General features: G+C 36.1%; 1 long non-coding RNA gene and 1 other non-coding gene across 4 annotated transcripts in view; one reads left to right on the forward strand and one right to left on the reverse strand.

Annotated features, from left to right (window-relative positions):
* The window catches only part of LOC123614783 (uncharacterized), a 654335-nt gene that overhangs the window by 606285 nt on the left and 26535 nt on the right, over positions 1 to 21515 (reverse strand). The window lies entirely within an intron of this gene.
* Positions 3627 to 3830, forward strand: LOC123614799 (small nucleolar RNA SNORA73 family). The gene has a single exon (XR_006722276.1). It is a non-coding gene; the product is annotated as a small nucleolar RNA SNORA73 family (small nucleolar RNA).

The following is a 21515-nucleotide window of genomic DNA, read 5'->3' on the forward strand; positions in this document are numbered from 1 at the left end:
TGGCTTGATACCAGTATACACTGTGTAATGACTAGCACAAGTGAAATTAATTAACACATCTGTCACCTCACAGAGTTACTTTTTTTGTTTTGTTATTGGTTTTTGGTGTGGTGAGAACCCTCAAGATCTACTCTCTTTCTTTGCTTTCTCTTGCATGATATCAGCTTTACCCTAAGGCCCGCCTCACTCATAGTAGCAATATGGCTGCAGTACTTCCAGGCTCTTTATCTGAACAAAACAGTTTTGAATATGAGAAAGATAAAGAGTGATTCTTCCTTAGAAGTTGCCAGAAAATATCTTTTCCAACATCTTTGACTCAAGTCAGCCCATATGTCACCTCCAAACCAAAATTTTGACCAGATGATTGGACTATGTTGCTGCAGATGCAACCCCTCCCCTAGAGTGAAGTCAAGTTCCCACAAACATGTGGGCTGAGTCAAAGAGGAGTAGATAATCAAATGAAAATCAGGTGACCCAGAGAAGGGGAATGAATGCTGAGGGAACAACTACAATGTCTACTACAACCTGAACTTCGCTTTCCAGAGCTGCCTTGGCCCTGTGTTCTGAGATTCACTGGCCATACTTAAACCTCTCCCACACAGCTTCAGAGTCTGACCCCAGGAAGCACCCACAGTCCTGGCTTATATAAGAGGGGAGTTCTTAGAATAAATAATATCTTGGAAATAAATTTATTTCATGAACTTATTTCTCTATAGGAAGCTATACATATCTGTAATGTACTATCTATCATCACTGAGCTGAAATAGTTTCAAATACTTAAACCAGCACTTAAATATTGTACCCTAACTTAGCCTCTTATTAGGTATGTAACCTTGAGTAATTTGTCTTCTTTATAAAATGGGGATAATAATTGTACTTATTTATGGAATTTCAGAATAAAATAAACTTAATGTATGAATGCACATAAAACACTTCAAACATGCTTGAATGTAGGAAACACTCAGTAAATGCTCATTATTTACCTGTTATTTTTATATTATTGTTTTTAGTAGCAGGAATATTATTACTATTGGTACTTGAATATGTGACAATATACAGGTCCATTCATGATGTAATTCAATTACAGACAATTATTCTTCCTATATTTATCCCTTAGGCATATCACCCCTTTATCATCTCAAAGCATATACGTAATACTATCCCAAAGCATATATATCCATGTCAACTTTGTTTCCCTAGAAATTTATACAATAAAGTAAATTATGTTGAAATATACAATACATAAAAGGGCCTTTTTGGTTAAACAAAATTGTGAAAAATTTAACAAAGGCTTGATCATACAAAAGACCTATAATAATTACTGAAAGTTAATGTTAATGTTATATAAAATAAACAATAAAATATATAAGTGGCACATTCTAAATAGGTCATGATAATGGGAAATCTCCAACTCATTTCTAGTTTTGAGGTAAGGATTCCTGAGAAGGTAGGTTTCAAAAAAACTGAGATGATGGAAAGGATGAAGCTTGATAAGTAAACAATCAGATGAGCCAATTTTTGATAAAGATGGTAAACCCCAGTAACAAAAATTTTAAATGTTTAAAAGGAAGGAAAAAAGGGAGGAAGGGAGAGAAGGAAAAAGAGAGGGAAGGCAATAGAAAACATCTAGGGGAAAGAGATTTAGGTTTGTTTCCTGAATCTGCCACCTATTAGCTATGTACTCTTGGGCAAATAACCTTTCTGATTCAATTTACTCACTCTTAAAACAACAAAAATAACAGTACCTACATTATATTGTTTCATCAGTTCTAACATTTTAACATCTCTGAAATGAGAAAAAGCATGTCTTATAATCTATGGAATCTTGATTCAGTAAACTGTGGTAGTACTATGATGAGCATTGAATAAGATAATGCCTGTAAAGCGCCCAGCACAGGGTCAGGGCAATCTTCTTATTTAACTTCTCTGGCTACACTTGTAATTTCTTAAATTAGAAAACCCAAAGTTACTCCTCCTAAATTAAGCAGCTTGCCCAGGGTACAAAACAAAATATCAGGAAGTCTGCAAATCATAAATATAAAGTTAAATCAAGAAGAATTAGGAAAACACACCCTAAAATTGACTCCATAGAGAAATAAATAACATAATCTCAAAAAGAAAAGAAAAATGAATGCAAGGAACTGGTTCTATATGTCCTAGGTCTAAAGACAAAATGTAATAAAAAAAAGAAAAAATCTAAATAATTTTAGAATCCAGGTAACTATGGCTCACTGACCAAATTCAAATCACCACTTGCTTTTTGCACATAAAGTTTTACTGGAACATATCCAGGCTTTTTCGTTACTTATTGTCTTTGGCTGATTTCCTGCTACAATGGTAGAGTTGAGTAGTTGCAACAGAGATAATGTGGCTCACCAGGCCTAAAAAATTATGTGGCCCTTTACAGAAAAAGTTTGCTGACCCTGCTATAGAACAAAACTGTGATGATTAATTTTATGTGTCAACCTGACTGACCATATGTGCCCACATGTTGTTTTTGGGTGTGTTTATGATTGCGTTTCTGGATGAGATGAACATTTGAATCAGTGGACTCAGTAAAATAGACTACCCTCTTCAATGTGAGTGGGGATCATCCAATCTCTTGAGGGCCTTAATAGAAGAAAGGTAGAGGAAGGAGGAGTTCGTCCCTTTTTTCCTGTTCCACTGTTTAGCTGGGACATCTCATCTTCTCTGACCCTTGAACTAGGATTCACACTGTTAGCTCCCCTGGTTCTCACTCCTTCAGACTTGGGCTGAATTACATCACTGGCTTTCCTGGGTCTCCAGTTTGCAGACAGCAGATTGTGGAACTTCTCAATTTCCATAACTGTATAAGCCAATTCCATATAATCTCCTATTGGTCCTGTTTTTCTAAAGAACCCTGACTAATACAATAATATTTTGAATATACCCTCAGGCTGAAGATACGGAAGAACTACAAACAAATCTTGACCTCTTATTTAGTTTTTATTTATAGAGATATGAGAGTTCTAATCCTGAAACTATGCTGTATGTATTATATGTATATATATATATTATATATATATATAGTAAGTATTACAGGATTGAGCAAATGAGTAAATATTAAAGTTATTGGGAGCCACAGTTCTCACTGTGGGAAAAGAATATTACAAACATGGAATGAGAGAAAGCTAAGAAGAACCATGAACTTAGCTCTGTCTGCAGAAAGATCCTAAAAGCAATGAGTCTCTAATAGCAATTAGCACACCTAGTGCCTAGATCTTGATTTCTCAGTATCATTCCCAAATAAAATGAAACAAGATTATCTGGATAAATGGCAGATTCCACAGCAGGAGAAAAAAATGTAGTAAGGTGAAACTGGAACATCTTATTGTGCAACAAAGTTTAAACTGCTTAAAAATTGATGGGACATATTAAGATAATCAAGAAGCCAGCTTAAAAAGGTTCTCACTGGCCAAATCTTGGGAAAATTGAGAGTCAAAAATAATATTTGGAGAAAGAGCTGATTCTAGGGCTGGAGAAGGAAAATATAAGACCAGCCTGGAGCATTTTGTGATGATAGAAAGTAAGAAATTGCTGGGCTGGGGAGGAACATGTAAAAAAAAAAAAAGACCCAGAAGCCAAGCTAAAAGAACTATGAATGACCAACATGGATACCCTGGGAAGTCACTCTCCCCAGGCTCTCTCCAGGTAGTGTAGGGGAGCACAGGGCTCTGCCCCATGTTGTACAGTCCCTTTCCACAATGTTGGAGATAAAGCCAGGCCTTGAGTTTGCACCTGCATATTCCTACAGCTTCTCAGGGTCCTATGGACAATGACTGGAGAGACAAACCATGCAGGAAACAGCTTTCTAGATCAACCAGCCTGGATCTGGGTTGATCCAAAGTGAAGGAAAAATCTGCTTTAATCAGTTTTGCAGTACTACTGGATTAAGCTCTTACCTGCTCTGTTTTACAGCATTCATTCGGGATTCCAAACAATTTGATTTGGGGAGAGAAGAGGAGCCTTACCTAACTGTGTAGTTAACACTTATGCAGTTAATCAAATAAAGGACCCCAAAGCGTTAAGTTTTTGGCAGGGAGAGTTGGTAAAGTAAGCAGTACACCATCTTTGGAAGATAAGCCTGGACAGTTTGAAAATGTCTGGGCACAGTGTTTAACCCTAGAACTGCACCTTAAAGACCAGCAGAGTAATAGAATATCCTGTTGACCAGGGGCCCACTGAAATTTTTAAGGAATTCCAGAAGACATTTGAGTGTGGGCAGGTCTATATAGTCTTTTGACCTGGGAGCCCAGAGACCCTTCCAGGTTTCCTATGAGTTGGAAACTTGTCATAATAACACTAAGATATTACTTGACCTTTTTTACTATTCTGAAGTAAACTGGATTTTCTAACAATGAGTGGAAAGCATATGCCCGTTAGAACCTAGATGTCTTATTAAAGAGATCCATGTCAGTTTCAAATGTATTAATGAATTATAATAAAGATGATTATATACATTTAAAAAAAGAACTACAAATGGCTAAAAGTGGAACAAATGGAAAAAAACTAATGTAGTACTGAATTATAACCCAAAGTATAAAATAAATATGCATAAGTCAATAGCAATATAGATAAATGATTTAATAAATAAATGGGAGCAAATTGAAGGAAGAAATTTTCCTTACAAAAGAATTCTAAACAATATATGTAGATACTCCCCTCCCTTAAGAAGTGGAGCTTAATTTAAAGCCTTGAGTACAGGCTTCTTGCCAAAGGATGTCTATTCCAAAGAATAGAGAAAGAAACAGGGGAAATAGAAATTTTCAGGAGAGAAATCTGGCAGACACTAAGTTAATGTCATCAGTGATAAGTCAGGTTAATATGATGTACCACTAAATAGAATGCAATGAGAGAAGCACCTTACCTCTGTGGTATTCTTTCCCAAAACCCATAACCCCAATCTAATAATGAGAAAATATCTTACAAACCCAAAGTGAGGGACTATCTACAAAATATCTGACCAGTAAATCTTCAAAACTGTCAAGGTCATGAAAAGAAGGAAAGACTGAGAAAACATTACAGATCAGAGGAGACTAAGGAGCTATACTGACTAAATGAATTGTGGTGTCCTGGCCTGGATCTTGGAACAGAAAAAAAGGTATTAGTGGAAAGGCAAATAAAGTCTCTAATTTAGTTAATAGCAATGTTCCAAAGTTGGTTTCTTAGTTTTGACAAATATAGCATGTTCATGTAAGATGTTAATTTTAAAGGGAATTGGGTGGGGAGTACACAGAAACTGTATATTATCTTTGCAATTTTTCTATATACCTAAACTATTCCAAAACTTAAAGTTTATTTTTAAAAAAGACTAATGATAACAAAGAATGGTAACACATTTAAGCACACAAGAATGTAACAGTATATGCTGATAGTAAAGGTAAAAGAATGAATGAGTGAGTGAGTGAATAAGAAAGAAGGAAAAGCTCATTCTAACTACAGAATATCAACTAATAACTGTAAAAGGAATGATGGAGTTAGAATATTTCATTTTACAACCATCATAGCAATAATCAATTCAGGCAACAATCAGAAAAAGATGTTATAACTATTGTGTAGTATTTTAAGGAGAAAAAGATACACAGCATCAGAGAATCTTCTCATGTATAACCTACTAATTTCCAAGGGAAAAATGGTTAATATCACCAATAATGGGACAAGTGACATCACATACCCTCTAATATGATGCACTGAGAAAGACACAACACCACTTATATAATTTTCCTATAAAAAATTCCTAACCTATATTTACTCATAGGGAAACAGACAAACCCAACTGAGAGACATTCTGTAAAACAACTGGCAGGTATTTTCCAAAAATATGGATGGCATGAAAGAAAAAGAAAGATCAAGGAACTACTATGAGTTAAAGGAGACTACAGAAGCATAAAAAACTAAGTGCAATGCATAATTGTGGATTGAATCCTGGGTGGAAAAGAAAAAATGTTATATTACCATTGGTTCATGCTAATAAACCATTCAATCTACATCAATTTGTATCTAAATTCAGTTCTGCCATACGTGATGCAGAAAACAGAACCAGACAATTACACTCCAGAATTAATATGACTTCTACTTATAGAATTAACATTAAAGAAATAATTAAAGATACTCCAAAGAGTTAACACTGTGAGGATATTCATTGTAGCATTATTTATAATAGTCAAAATTTTGAAAATAACCTAAATGTCTGTATTTAGGGTTCTTTAAGTTGCAAGTGACCAAGAATTCAACTTATAAGGGCTTAAACAAAATGAAAACGTATTGGTTCTTATAACTGAAAAATATCCAAAGGCTTTAAAGCTGTTTTCAGGTTCCAACAATGTCACCACAATCCACCTTATGAGTCTGATTATTCTGAGGGTCAGCTTCATTTTCTAACTGGTCCACCTAATGATCATCACTTAAACACTATCAAATTCAGAGCATGAAAATCTTCTTTTCCCCAGAATTGCTAACAAATGCTTTCTTGCATCATACTAGATCTAACTTGGTTACATATAAACTCTGATTCTGATCATATGGCTTTGCTAGAGAAATCTCACCCAGAAACATGGCTAAAATAGCATATGTCTACAAAAGAAATGTGGGATACAATTACCACTAACAGGGAGAACTGATGCTATGCAAAAGACACGGGTATGTACTATGTTGTCTAGTGATAAGCCATTGCTTAAATGTATTACAATATATCCATTAAAATTATGTTGCAGAAAAATGGAAACGTTGTCACAATATATTGTTTAGAGGACAAGCACTAACTAAATAATAGAAAATATTTACAACAAAAAATTACTAGTGGTTATCTCTGAACGGTAGGAGTTCTTAAGTCCTCTGAACTCATAAGCAAAATTTCATGTGTATAAGCCATTTAGTATGCATAAGCTTCATAGGATTCATCTGGTTCTCAAAGAGTTATCGTTCCCAAAAAGGTAAGAATGAATGATTTTGAAGCTGAGGAAACTGAGGTTCAGAGAGGTTTAATGCCCTCCTTAAGGTCACACAGTCTGCTAAATGACAGACCAAGCCAAGAGTCCCAGTCTTCAAATCCCTGAACAGGCGCTCTTTCCATTTTGCCACGCTGCCTTAACTTAGCTGCCTGGGCAATGTGGCCCAGGTATCAGCTCCTTGCAAATTAAAATTCTACCAAAAGTTATGCACTAGACAAACTGTTCTATTTTTAAAGGTACTGCAAAAGTTAGGAAGTTTCTAATGCAAAAGAAAGAAATTAAAGAGAGGAAGCTTTCTCAAATTTGGATCCATGGATCTCTTAGAAATATGCAATGGACTTATTCCCAAGGGTCAGCAAGTTCCTTATAGTAACATTTTTACTTCTGTTTTTATTTTAAAATAGTGTAAAATTAATACTGTAAATCATCCTGATGACTCCTAGTTGAATATAAACTCTGTGAAGGCAGAGCCTTTTTCATTTTTATTCATTGCTATATCCCCAGGGACTAGAATAGGACCTGGCACATAGAAGTATCTGGCATATGAATTACTAATGCACAAATGAATAATTTCTGCCACATAACCTCAGTGCTCATGTTTGTGTTACATTTACACTGGCATTAAGTTGCACTGCTTTAATTGTTAAAAGCTAAGGAGAAAAGGGAAAGGTAGGTTAAGTAAGTAAATGATATACTTGCACTTAGTTGAGGCCAAATAACATCCCAGTTTGCTGTACAAATAAATAAAGGAAACTGGTTAAACAGTTGTCATGACATGGCACTATTAATTAGATGTGCCAAATTCAAAGAAACCCATCCCATAGCAGACAGGATCAAATTCAACATTCAATAGATGCAAATAGATGTTTCAGTTTCAGCAAAACAACATCGTTCAGCTTACTAAGTTAAAGTTTTAAGTTTTTCAATGTTTAATTTATTGATTTCCTTCAATTTTGTAGAAGCTACAAGCATAAGAAATGTATGCCTAATTTTATGTTCTTAAATATTTATATAATTTACAATAAATAATTGTCAACACCAGATGTCTAAAACATTTTTGCCTCTAAAAATTGTCTTTGTATTATTCACATTTTAAAACCAATAGTGTTAGCATGAGCCAAGAATTAGGAATTCAAGTCAGTTTTGTAAAAGACTTATTGTATAACACTGAGTTTTAATATCACTGTTTCCATTTTTAATCATAAAAGTGGGATTAACTTGAAAAGTATTCAGCAGAATAATTTTATCAATCATAAATTTAAGAATCTTAAATAACCTGGAAAAACATCCAGTCCAACCCCTTATTTTACAAATGAGGAAGCTCAGAGGCATTAGGGTGACTCGCCCAAGGTGACCTAATAAGTCATGGCAGGAGTGGGCTGAGAACCTAGATTTAATCATTGCTAAAATGCGAAGCATTGTAAAAATACCTCTTAATGATAATAATGCTTTAACTCAACAGCCTATTGTTCTTAAATTGATTCCTGGGCACTGTTCTTGTTACACTCTTTAAGTACAAAGAAAAGCAGCAGACTATTCTGGATTTATACAATCGCATTTGAGGGCTGACATTATTGTAATTGCTTGGTCCTTGAGTCAACTGGCAGTGCATCAACCATTAAAATCAAAAGCATGTAAGGAAGCAGGAAGATCTTGGCAACACATAAATGCACTTAGGAAGAAAAGTCAAATTTGAACCTATCAACCTCGGCAGTTTTCCTTTAAGAGAACACAGAAAAGCCACACTGGCCATGGAAATTAAAACTGCATTCTAAATGAATGAGAGATGATGTAAAAATGAGAAGCTGAGGAAAGAATAATACGCAGTTGAAGCCTCTATACACCAATCAGAGTTTTTAAGGCACATTTGGGATTCCATGCAATAGATGAAGCATTGGAGTAAATAGTAAGACTAAAACTATGAGAATAATTCTCTTCTCCTTATCCTAGACTCAGATCAATCAGTGTGATAGTGCACAATTTATATTTAAATGTAAATTTCAAAACTAATTATGATTTCCAAATAGCATACGGTAATTCAGTTAGAAGTACAATCGAAAGAAAGATTCATTTAGTTTGCTTAAAATGTTTTAGCAAACAGGGTGAAAAACAAAGTTCATACTGGTCGTGGGCTTCAAAAAGTACACCAGAAGCTGTGGACTTCCCATGGATAGTCAAATCAATTCAATTTAATCCAGGTTCCAATTGAACCATAATCCTCTGGTTTCTTGCTAAAGTTATTCTGAAGACTTACAGAATACCCAGTGTCAACCCATTCCCACAGGAGTTCCTCTCCGGAAACAGTTCCGCCAGTAGACAATTCCTTGGCTTTCTTTGCTAGACATCTTAGGCCTGCTAGACATCTTCATAGCTACTATTACTATATCAGATACCCTAGATGTGCTGGAATGGTCTCAATTTCAATTTTTCTGTCTCATTATCAGAATCATGAGTCCCAATATTCCGGCTAGAGAAACATGATGTCTACAGCATGGCACAAAAGTGAACCACAAGGTCCCTTGAGGGGGCTCCCAAATATTTGAAGCAGGCCTAGAATTTGGCATTAAAAATGAGTTCCTAGTTAGCATTCTGTGGAAGCCAGTTTCACAGAAAGATGACCAATGGGCAGTGAGGTCACATGTTGCTATGAATTTAGCAACCATTAACTTCTGAGTGAAGAGTATATGCCCATTGTGAAGATACTGCACTTTACCATGACTACATACATCTGCTACAGCATGACACTCCTGACACCACTGTCTGAAATATTTGTGTTCAAAGAACATTCTCCAACTGAAGCACTGTGCATCCAGTGTGCATCTAAAAGGAAACTACAATATTTATAGAACAATTTCATTTCTTTCTGTAAAATAACTCCCAAACATTCCGGATTCCTCATTGCTAACAGCACCTGTATCTTTTTCTACTTAGGGAGAGAGAAAAAAGTCTATAAACTTTAAATTTTGACACTTCTCTGCTTTTAAAGAGAACTAATAACTAGTTGGAAATATTTAGCTGATTGCTTCCATTTTACAAGTTTTGTTTTCACTAGCAGAAAAGCAAAACCCAAGGAGACCTCTGGTATAAAACTGTCACTCAGCCAGCAAGAAGTGGGCACTCACACTTCAGGTATTTTCTTTGGGAAGCTGATTTTGAATTCTTCTTTCTTTTTTATTTTTAAATTTTGCATGCCTGCCTCGGTGGAACAAGCACAGCTCTCATTGATGTCAGTTATGTCATGAGACTAAGAAGATGCCATTCTGGGCTGAATTGTGTCCTCCAAATCCAGACATTGTAGTCCTAACCCCCAAAGTTACAGCATTTGCAGACAGGGACTTTAAAAAGGTAATTAAGGATAAATGAGGTCATGAGGGTGGGGTTCTAATTCAATATGACTGGTGTCCTTATAAGAACAGAAAGAAACACCAGGAGTCTGCTATACATGAATGAAGAAAAGGCCATGTGAGGATACAGCAAGAAGGTGTCCACCTGCAACCCAAGAAGAGAGGCCTTAGGAGAAATCAAACATGCCAATATTCTAATCTTGGACTTCCACCTTCAGAACGGTGACAAATAAATTTCTGTTGTTTAAGCCACTCATTCTGTGGTATTTTGTTAAGACAGATCTAGAAGACCAATATAGATGCCAAATACCCTATAAACTTCCCCAACTAGATGGTGCCTGAAACTTCATTTTAAGAACTCCTCTTAAATTATTTAAAAAGCAAAGAACCGAGGCCCAAGTACATGACATTTGGAACACTAAAAACTAGATAGAAGTACACAGTCTTAGTGGCTTGATGTGTTAAGGAAAGGCTCCAAGATAACCACAGCATCTAGAAAGAAAGACATCCCAGAAAGAAGAGAGCTAGAGAGGAGTGTACCAAATTCTGTGTGTGAACTCTGCCCAAATCTCTGGCTTACTCTTGAATAATATTTGCACAGGGCAAATTCCAATCAGCCCAGAAAAGGCTAGAAGAACTGAAATAAAACTTCAGCTATTGCTCTCTATAGGAAAGACCAAATTTTCAATCTGAGCTATGCCAAACTGAAAAAACAAAAGAAATATCTTCAAAAAATGAATGATATAATAGGAGTGATGTTACCAAAAATGGCAGAGAACTCCAAAGCTCCATCCCACCATTAAAGCAATGATTAAGCTGACAAAAAAAAAATGTCAAAATCAACTTTTTCAGAACTCTGGAATCTAATCAAAACCTTACAGCATCCAAGAGAACACTTAATGAGGAAAAGAACTACTGAATTTTGGTAAGAGAGGGTTGTGGCATTTTATCTTACTCACCTAAAATCTCCCACCCTCTAGCTCAGGTGGCAATCATGAAGATGGTTGTCCAGATTCCTGGTGCACTTTGATGATGTCAGAGAGAGCAATACAGACATTATTCTCAAAAAATTGTGGCTATGTGTTTTGACCTATCCAGTGGCTCCCTGAGTGATAAGCTCAGGGACTTCTTTACTCCCTCCCTACTCCCGCACACTTTGGAGCTTTCTCAGTGATAAAGAGTGGTGGGAATATAAAATTGTGCAGCTCCTTTGGAAAATAGTTTGGGAGTTGCTCAAAAAATTAAATAAAGAATTAACACATAACAAAATAATTCCACTCCCATGTATATATATATATATTTATATTTTATATATATATATAAAAAACAGGTATTCAAACAAAAACTTGTACATTAATATTTCTAGCAGCACTATTCACAGTAGTGAAAACGTAGAAATAACCCCAATATCCAGCAACTGATGAATGGATAAACAAAATGTGTCATATCCACATAATGGAATATTATTCAGACATAAAAAAAGAATGAAGTACTCATACATGCTACAACATGGATTCACCTTGAAAACATAATGCTAAATGAAAGAAGCTAGACACAAAAGGTCAGGTATTGTATTATTCATATTATTTATATGACATATCAAGTGTAAGAAAAACCATAGAGAAAGAATGCAGATTAGTGATTTCCAGGGGTTGGGGCCAGGGAGGAATGGGAAGTGAGTGATCAACTAGTGCTGGTTTCCTTTTGGGGTAATGAAAATGTTCTAGAACAAGACAGTGGTGATAGTTACACAATATTATGAATGAAGTAAAAGCAAATGAACTGTACACTTTAAAATGGTTAAAATGGTGAATTGCACGGTTTATGAATTTTATCACAATTTATTAGAACTAACGAGTTAAGTAATGTTGCAGGATATAAATCAATATACAAAAATCTATTGTGTTTCTATACACTAATAACGAACTACCAGAAAGAGAAATTTTTTTTAAATCCCATTTACAATTACATCAAAAAGAATAAAATATCTAGAAGTATATTTAACCAAGGAGCTGAAAGTCCTGTATACTGAAAACTACTAGATATTAAGGAAAGAAGTGGAAGAAGACACAAATAGATTTTAAAATACCCCATGTTCATGGATCAGAATTAATACTGTTAAAATGTCCATACTACCCAAAGCAACCCCACAGATTCAGTGCAATCCCTATCAAAATTCCAATGGTATTTCTTAAGAAAATAGAAGAAACCATCTTAAAATCTATCTGAAACCACAAAAGACTACAAACAGCCAAAGCAATCTTGAGAAAAACAAAGCTGTAAGCATCCCATTTCCTGATTTCAAGCTATATTATAAAGCTTATATTTAATAACAATAATTAAAACAGTATATGGTATTGGCATAAAAATAGACACAGATCAAAGGAGCAGAACAGAGAATCCAAAAATAAACCTATACATGTATGGTCCATTAATTTACAACAAAGGAGCCAAGAATATCAATAAGGAAAGAATAGTCTACTCAATAAATGGTGTTGGGAAACCTGAACAACCACTTGCAAAAGAATGAAACTGGATTATTACCTTACAACATGCACAGAAACTAATTCAAAATGGATTAAGAACTTGAACTTAAGACCTGAAACCATAAAATTCCTGGAAGAAAACATAGGTGGTAAACTCCTTTACACAGGTCTTGGTGATGATCTTTTTTAATCTTACACCAAAAGTAAAAGCAACAAAAACAATAATAAACAAGTAGGACTATATAACACTAAAAAGCTTCTGCACAGTAACGGAAACCGTCAACAAAATTAACAGACAACCTACCTAATGGGAGAAGATATTTGCAAATGATATATCAAATAAGGGGTTAATATCCAAAATATATAAAGAACTCATACAACTCAATAGCAAAAAAAAAAAAACAAACAAACAAAAAACTAATAATCTGCTTTAAAAATGGGTAGAAAGAGAGGCCAAGATGGCGGAGCAGTAGGACACCCATAGCTCACCCTCTCCCACAGAAACAACAAGACTCACATCTACGGGCCCACTCAGCCATCCAGAGCACCTTCAGAACTCTGACAGAACATTGTCCTCTTCAAAAGACAAAGACGCCAAAAATCTGGTAGAAAAAAGGAAAAGAAAAAAAAAAAGGAAGACAAAAAGGCTGAACAGTGCCGAACCGGTCCCGCAGGGAGGGAGCGACAAAGGACGACTGGCGCTGGCTGGCTGGGTCTCCCCCTCTCCAACAGAGAGACCAGCGGGACGGAGGGGGAGCCTCTGAGGCTCGGATCTGTACAGAGCAGCCCTTGACCGACAGAACTGAGTTAAATGGGCACAAAGGGTCCCCACGACACCCAGCCTGAGTCACCAGCCGGCAGCTGGGGCCGGGGCAGGCGGCCCGAGCGGGGCAGAGGTCCGGGGCGGCTGCACTGAGGCAGCCCCGGGGGACTGCAGGAGGCTGCGCGCCATGGCTGGGAGGGGATATGGAGCAGAACAACCTCGGTACCCCATAAATTGCGAAAAAAGCAAAGCAACACGGCTGGTGTGCCCTGTGGTGAAGGGCACCATAGTCTTTGTCACCTCAGACATTTACCGCCATAACTGGCACTTCTCCTGAGAACAGAGGTGGGGCTAAGCCACAGCCGCCATATTCTCCTGTGCACAGCGCCGGGGCGGGGGTGGGGCTGAGACCTGAATCCACACCCGGGGGCTCTGCAACCTCCTAGGCAGGAGTGAGACTTGTTTGCAGCCTGAGTCAGATAGGATCCTCCCACCCAGGTGCTTCACAAAGTTCACGCTGCCAGAACAAACAAGGAGCTGAGTTTGGACACAGAGCAGGGGCGGTGCTGTTCTACAGTCTTTCCGGACCCGCCAGCGGAGTGCCGACCAGGGGCAGAGCGGGCGGCAGCCTGGAGCAACCGGCACCGGGAGACGGTGGATGGCCCCTAGCCTTTCCGGCAGGAACTCTGTGCGGGGAGGGGGCGCAATCTGCTTGCCAAAGGCACTGGGAGCAGCACAGACAAGGGCGCCAACAGAGGGCCTCGGGAAACAACAAGCCGAGCTCACGAAACAGGGCGAAGACAGAAAGACTTCTCATTAAGAGCACACAGTCTCCAGAACACCCCCTCCCCTTTTTAGTTTTTTTTAAATCTGTTTTTGCCTGTTGTATTTTCTGTTACCTTTTTGATTTTTGCTTTTTAACCACTTGTATATCCACCCAGTTTTGGTCCCTTTTGAATTTTTCCTTTTAAAATGGTATGGTTGTTATTTTGAAAGATCCATGTTGTGTCATTTTTCTCTCTCTTGGTTTTGATCCCCTGTTGTTGATTGTACACAGGTTTCAAATGTGTTTTTTCCTCTTTTGTCCTATTTTGGAGCTTTTTGGGAGACGTCTCAACACGAATGCTGTTCTGCTTTAACTTACTCTTCAGTTGTTCATTGTACGCTGTTTTCAGGCTTTTTTTTTCCTCCCCTTTTTCGGAATTCTCTCTTTATCATATCTTTTTTTTATTTTTTTTGTCTATTCTATTTTTTATTACATTAATGATTTCTAATTTCTGGAAGGTTGTGTATGCTTCTAGTTTTGGTTCCTTTTTGAATTTTTCTTTGTAGACAATTGTGTGTGCTTCTAGTTTTGATTCCTTTTGGGTTTCTCTCTTAACGTAGTTATATTTTTTAAAGAGAATCCACTTGATTGCATTTTCACTTCTTTTGGGTTTGATCTGTTCTTGATTGTAAATGGGTTTCAGGTGTCATTTTTTGATCTTTTTTACTTTTTTTTTGAGGGTTTTTAAAAAGATCTCAATCTGAATGCTAGTCTAATTCAAATTGCTCTTCTATAATCAACTATACACTATATTCAGGCCTTTTTTTCTCCCTTCTCTTAAAATATCTATTTTATCGTATTTTTTATCTGTTCAATTTTCTATTCTTTTTAATTTTTACTTCTAGTTTTAATTTCTTTTTAAATTTGTCTATTAAATTAGTTATATTATTTTTTTAAAAAAAAACATAATCTACCTGATTTCATTTTCATTCTTTTGGTTTTGCTCTCCTGTTATAGATTATAAATAGGTTTCAAATATTGTTTTTGGATCTTTCTTTTTTTTTTTTTTTAAGGGATTTTAGGAAAAAAAAAAGACGTCTCAACTCAAAAGCTAGTCCAATTCAAATTGCGCTTCTATAATTGATTATACGTTGTTTTCAAACCTTTTTTTCTCCCTTCTTTTAAAATTCTTTCTCTCTTTCCTTTTTTTTTTTTTCTTTTACTTTTTAAGTTTATTCCTACATAGGCATTAGATAGATAAATAAATAAACTCCTTTAAGGACCACAATATATAACTGATACTCAATAAGCCACAGTGCCAGAGAGATATGAGCAAGATGAAGAAGCAGAGAAACCACTCCCAATTAAAAGAACAAGAGAAATCCCCTGAAAGAACAATCAATGAAATAGACATCAATAGCCTACTAGATCAAGATTTCAAGAAAGGATTGATCAAAGTATTGAATGAACTAAAAAAAGAGATAGTGTTTAGAGATATAAAATATGTCAAACATGAAATAGAAGCTACAAAGAAGAACCAAGCAGAATTAGTAAACTCATTTGCTGAGATGAGAACAAATCTAAAGGCTGTGCAAAGCAGAGTAGATAATGCAGAGGAATGAATTAGTGACCTAGAAAACAGAACAACAGAAAGCACCCAATCAGAACAACTGCAAGATAAACAAATAAAAACAAATGAAAGCAACATAAGGGACCTATGGGATAATATAAACCGTGCCAATCTTCACATAATAAGGGTCCCAGAAGGGGAAGAAAGAACAAAGGGGATTGAAAAGGTTTTTGAAGAAATCATGAATGAAAACTTCCCAACCTTAAAGAAGGAATCAGATATCCAAATACATGAAGCTCAAAGGGTCCCAAACAGGAAGAACCCAAACAGACCTACACCAAGACATATCATAATCAAGATGGCCAGAGTCAAGGATAAAGACATGATCCTAAGGGCAGGAAGAGAAAAGCAAAGAGTGAGTTACAAGGGAACCCTCATGTGGCTCTCAGCTGATTTCTCTACACAAACACTACAGGCCAGAAGGGAGGGGCAAGATATATTCACAGTCCTGAATGAAAAAGAGATGCAGACTAGGATACTTTATCCAGCAAGGCTATCCTTTAGGATAGAAGGAGACATAAAGAATTTCACAGACAAGCAAAAACTACAAGAGTTTAGCAACACTAAACCCATGCTGAAAGAAATATTGAAAGGTCTACTCTAAATAGAAAAGCAGCAGGATGCTACAGAAATGAGAAACTCATAACTGGAAAGGTGATAACTCATGAATTACAAATAAACACGAAATTGTAAAAGAAGACATTTAAATCATTAAGAGTGGGATAGGGAAGCAAGAAAATATAGTTTTTTTCTTTCTTTCTTACTTTTTTTTAAATTTTTTGTTTTTGGTAGGATGGGTTCAAGACATAGTAATGGGCTAATAGACTTACAGAAGAGGGTAACCACATCCAAACACTTACAAGGGAGTCACAAAAACTAAATAAAATCCATGATAATACAAAGGAAGATTACCAAACCACAAAAGGAAGAAGAAAGGAACAAAGTGGGAATACCAAATCAACTGCAAAGCTAAGTTCAAAATGGCAATAAACACACATCTATCATAATTACTGTAAATGTTAATGGACTAAATGCTCCAGTGAAAAGACATAGAGTGGCAGACTGGATAATAAAGCAAGACCCTTCAATATGCTGCATACAAGAGACCCACTTTAGGGAGAAGGACACATATAGATTGAGAGTGAAAGGATGGAAAAGGATATTCCATGCAAATGGAAAAACCAAAAAAGCAGGTGTTGCAGTACTGACTTCAGACAAAATAGACTTTAAAACAAAGGTCATAAAGAAAGATAAAGAAGGACATTTTATAATGATCAAAGGAGTGATACAACATGAGGATATTACACTCGTTAATATATATGCACCCAATATAGGAGCACCTAAGTACATAAAACAATTACTAACAGAGATAAAGGGGGATGTTGATGGGAATACAATCATAAATGGAGATTTTAACACCACATTAACATCACTAGACAGATCTTCCGGACAGAAAATAAATAAGGCAACAGAGAAACTAAATAATACAATAGAAAAATTAGACTTGGTGGATATTTTCAGAGCAATATACCCCCCAAAAATAGAATATACATTCTTTTCAAGCCACATGGAACATTTTCCAGGATTGATCATGTACTTGGGCACAAAAGAAACCTCAGCAATTTTAAGAAGATAGAAATTATCTCAAGCATCTTTACTGACCACAATGCCATGAAACTAAAAATCAACAACAGAGAAACAAAGGAGAAAAAAGGAAAGCATGGAGATTAAACAATATGCTATTAAAAAACCAATGGGTCAATGAGGAAATCAAAGCTGAAATTAAAAAATACCTTGAGACAAATGAAAATGAAAGCACAACCACACAAAATTTATGGGACACAGCAAAGGCAGTGCTCAGAGGGAAGTTTATAGTGATACAGGCCTTCCTCAAAAAGAAGAACAATCTCAAATAAACAATTTAACCCACCAGCTGAATGAACTAGAAAAAGAAAAACAAAAAAACCCAAAAGGCAGCAGAAGGAAGGAAATTATAAAGATCAGGGAGGAAATAAATAAAATAGAGATTAAAAAGACCATAGAAAAAAATCAATCAAACCAAAAGCTCGTTTTTTGAAGAAGTAAATAAAATCGATAAACCTCTGGCCAAAATCACAAAGAAGAAAAAAGAGAGAGCACAAATTAGCAAAATAAGAAAGGATGATGGAGAAATTACAACAAATAAAATAGAAATACAGAATATCATATAAGAATATTATGAAAAACTGTATGTAACCAAACTGGATAACCTAGAGAAGATGAGCAAGTTTCTGGAAACATACTGTCCACCAAGACTGAATCAAGAAGAAGCTGACCACTTGAACAAACCGATCACTAGAAATGAAATTGAAATAGCAATTAAAAACCTCCCTACAAATAAAAGTCCAGGACCGGACGGCTTCACCAGGGAATTCTACCAAACATACAAAGAAGAACTCATACCAGTCCTTCTCAAACTCTTCCAGAAGACTGAAAAGGAGGGAATACTCCCAAACTCATTCTATGAAGCCACCATCACCCTGATACCAAAACCAGGCAAAGACACTACCAAAAAAGAGAATTATAGGCCAATATCACAGATGAAAATAGATGCCAAGATCCTCACCAAAATATTAGCAAATAGATACCAACAACACATAAAAAAGATTATACATCATGACCAAGTGGGGTTCATCCCAGGGACACAAGGGTGGTTCAACATACGCAAATCAATCAATGTAATACATCACATCAACAAGAGAAAGGACAAAAACCACATGATCATCTCAATCGATGCAGAAAAAGCATTTGATAAAATTCAACACCCACTTATGATAAAAACTCTCACCAAAGCAGGTATAGAGGGGACATATCTCAACATCATAAAAGCTATATATGACAAACCTACAGCCAGCATAGTACTCAACGGTGAAAAACTCAAAAGCTTCCCACTAAAATCTGGGACAAGACAAGGATGCCCACTATCACCACTCCTATTCAACATAGTCTTGGAAGTCCTAGCCACAGCAGTCAGGCAAGAGAGGGAAATAAAAGGGATCCAAATTGGAAAAGAAGTGGTGAATGTGTCACTATATGCCGACGACATGTTACTATATATAGAAAACCCTAAAAAGTCCACACAAAGACTACTAGAGCTGATCGAAGAATTCAGCAAGGCAGCAGGTTACAAGATTAACGTTCAAAAATCAGTGTCATTTCTTTACACTAACAATGAATCAACAGAAAAAGAAAGTAAAGAAACAATCCCCTTTAAAATAGCACCAAAAGTAATAAAATACCTAAGAATAAACCTAACCAAGGAGGTGAAAGAATTATACACAGAAAACTATAAACCATTGATGAGGGAAATTAAAGAAGACTTTAAAAAATGGAAAGATATCCCATGCTCTTGGATTGCAAGAATCAATATTGTTAAAATGGTCACACTGCCTAAGGCAATCTACAGATTGAATGCAATCCCTATCAAATTACCCAGGACAAATTTCACAGAACTAAAACAAATCATAATAAAATCTAGATGGAAACATCAAATACCTAGAATTGCCAAAGCATTACTGAAGAGAAAGAAAGAGGCTGGAGGAATAACTCTCCTAGACTTCAGACAATACTATAGAGCAACAATCATCAAGACAGCATGGTGTTGGTACAAAAACAGACATATCGACCAATGGAACAGAATAGAGAGTCCAGAAATGAACTCACAAACTTTTGGTCAACTCATCTTCGACAAAGGAGGCAAGAATATACAATGGAATAAAGACAGTCTCTTCAGCAAATGGTGTTGGGAAAACTGGACAGCAGCATGTAAAGCAATGAAGCTAGAACACTCCCTTACACCATACACAAAAATCAACTCAAAATGGATCAAAGACTTAAACATAAGACAAGATACAATAAACCTACTAGAGGAAAATATAGGCAGAACATTATCTGACATACATCTCAAAACTTTTCTCCTAGAAGAAATAAAAGCAAGAATAAACAAATGGGACCTAATGAAACTTACAAGCTTCTGCACAGCAAAGGAAACCATAAGTTAAACAAAAAGACAACCTACGGAATGGGAGAAAATCTTTGCAAATGAAACCGAAAAAGGCTTGATCTCCAGGATATATAAGCAGCTCATACGACTTACTAAGAAACAACCAAACAACCCAATCCAAAAATGGGCAAAAGACCTGAACAAGCAATTCTCCAAGGAAGATATACAAATGATCAATAGGCACATGAAAAAATGCTCAATATCACTAATTATCAGAGAAATGCCAATCAAAACTACAATGAGGTATCACCTCACACCAGTCAGAATGGCCATCATTCAAAAATCCACAAATGACAAATGCTGGAGAGGCTGTGGAGAAAGGGGAACCCTCCTACACTGCTGGTGGGAATGCAGTTTGGTGCAGCCACTGTAGAAAACAGTATGGAGATTCCTCAAAAGACTAGGAATAGACCTACCTTATGACCCAGGAATCCCGCTCCTGGGCATATATCCAGAGGGAACCCTACTTCAGGATGACATCTGCACCCCAATGTTCATAGCAGCACTATTTACAATAGTCAAGACATGGAAACAGCCTAAATGTCCATCAACAGATGACTGGATAAAGCAGAGGTGGTATACTTATACAATGGAATACTATTCAGCCATAAAAACCAACAACATAACACCATTTGCAACAATATGGATGCTCCTGGAGAATGTCATTCTAAGTGAAGTAAGTCAGAAAGAGAAAGAAAAATACCATATGAGATCGCTCATATGTGGAATCTAAAAAACAAAAACAAAAACAAAAAAACAAAGCATAAATACAAAACAGAAATAGACTCATAGACATAGAATACAAACTTGTGGTTCAAGGGGGTGGAAGGTGGAAAGGGATAGATGGGATTTCAAAATTGTAGAATAGATAAACAAGATTATACTGTATAGCACAGGGAAATATACACAAGATCTTATGGTAGCTCACAGAGAAAAAAATGTGACAATGAATATATATATGCTCATGTATAACTGAAAAATTGTGCTCTCCACTGGAATTTGACACAACATTGTAAAATGATTATAAATCAATAAAAAAATGTTAAATAAATAAATAAACAAAAAATGGGTAGAAGATCTGAGTAGACAGTTTTCCAAAGAAGGTATACAGTTGGCCAACAGGTACATGAAAAGATTCTCAATATCACATATCATCAGGGAAATGCAAATCAAATCCACAATGAGATATCACCTCACACCTTCAAAATGGCTATTATCAAAAAGACAAGAAATTACAAATAATGGCTAGGATGTGGAATAAATGGAACTCTGGTGCACTGTTGGTAAGAATGAAATTGGTGCAGCCACTATGGAAAACAGAATGGAGGTTCCACAAAAAATTAAAAATAGAATTACCATATGATCCAACAATTCCACTCCTGGGTAGTTATTAAAGATAACAAAACCATTAATTCAAAAAGACATACGCACTCCCATGTTCACTGCTGTACTAATTACAACAGTGAAGATATGGAAACAACCTAAGTGTCTAACAATGGATGAATGCATAAAG

The sequence above is a fragment of the Camelus bactrianus genome, chromosome 1 (genome assembly GCF_048773025.1).
Source record: "Camelus bactrianus isolate YW-2024 breed Bactrian camel chromosome 1, ASM4877302v1, whole genome shotgun sequence".
NCBI classification, from domain to species: Eukaryota; Metazoa; Chordata; class Mammalia; order Artiodactyla; family Camelidae; genus Camelus; species Camelus bactrianus.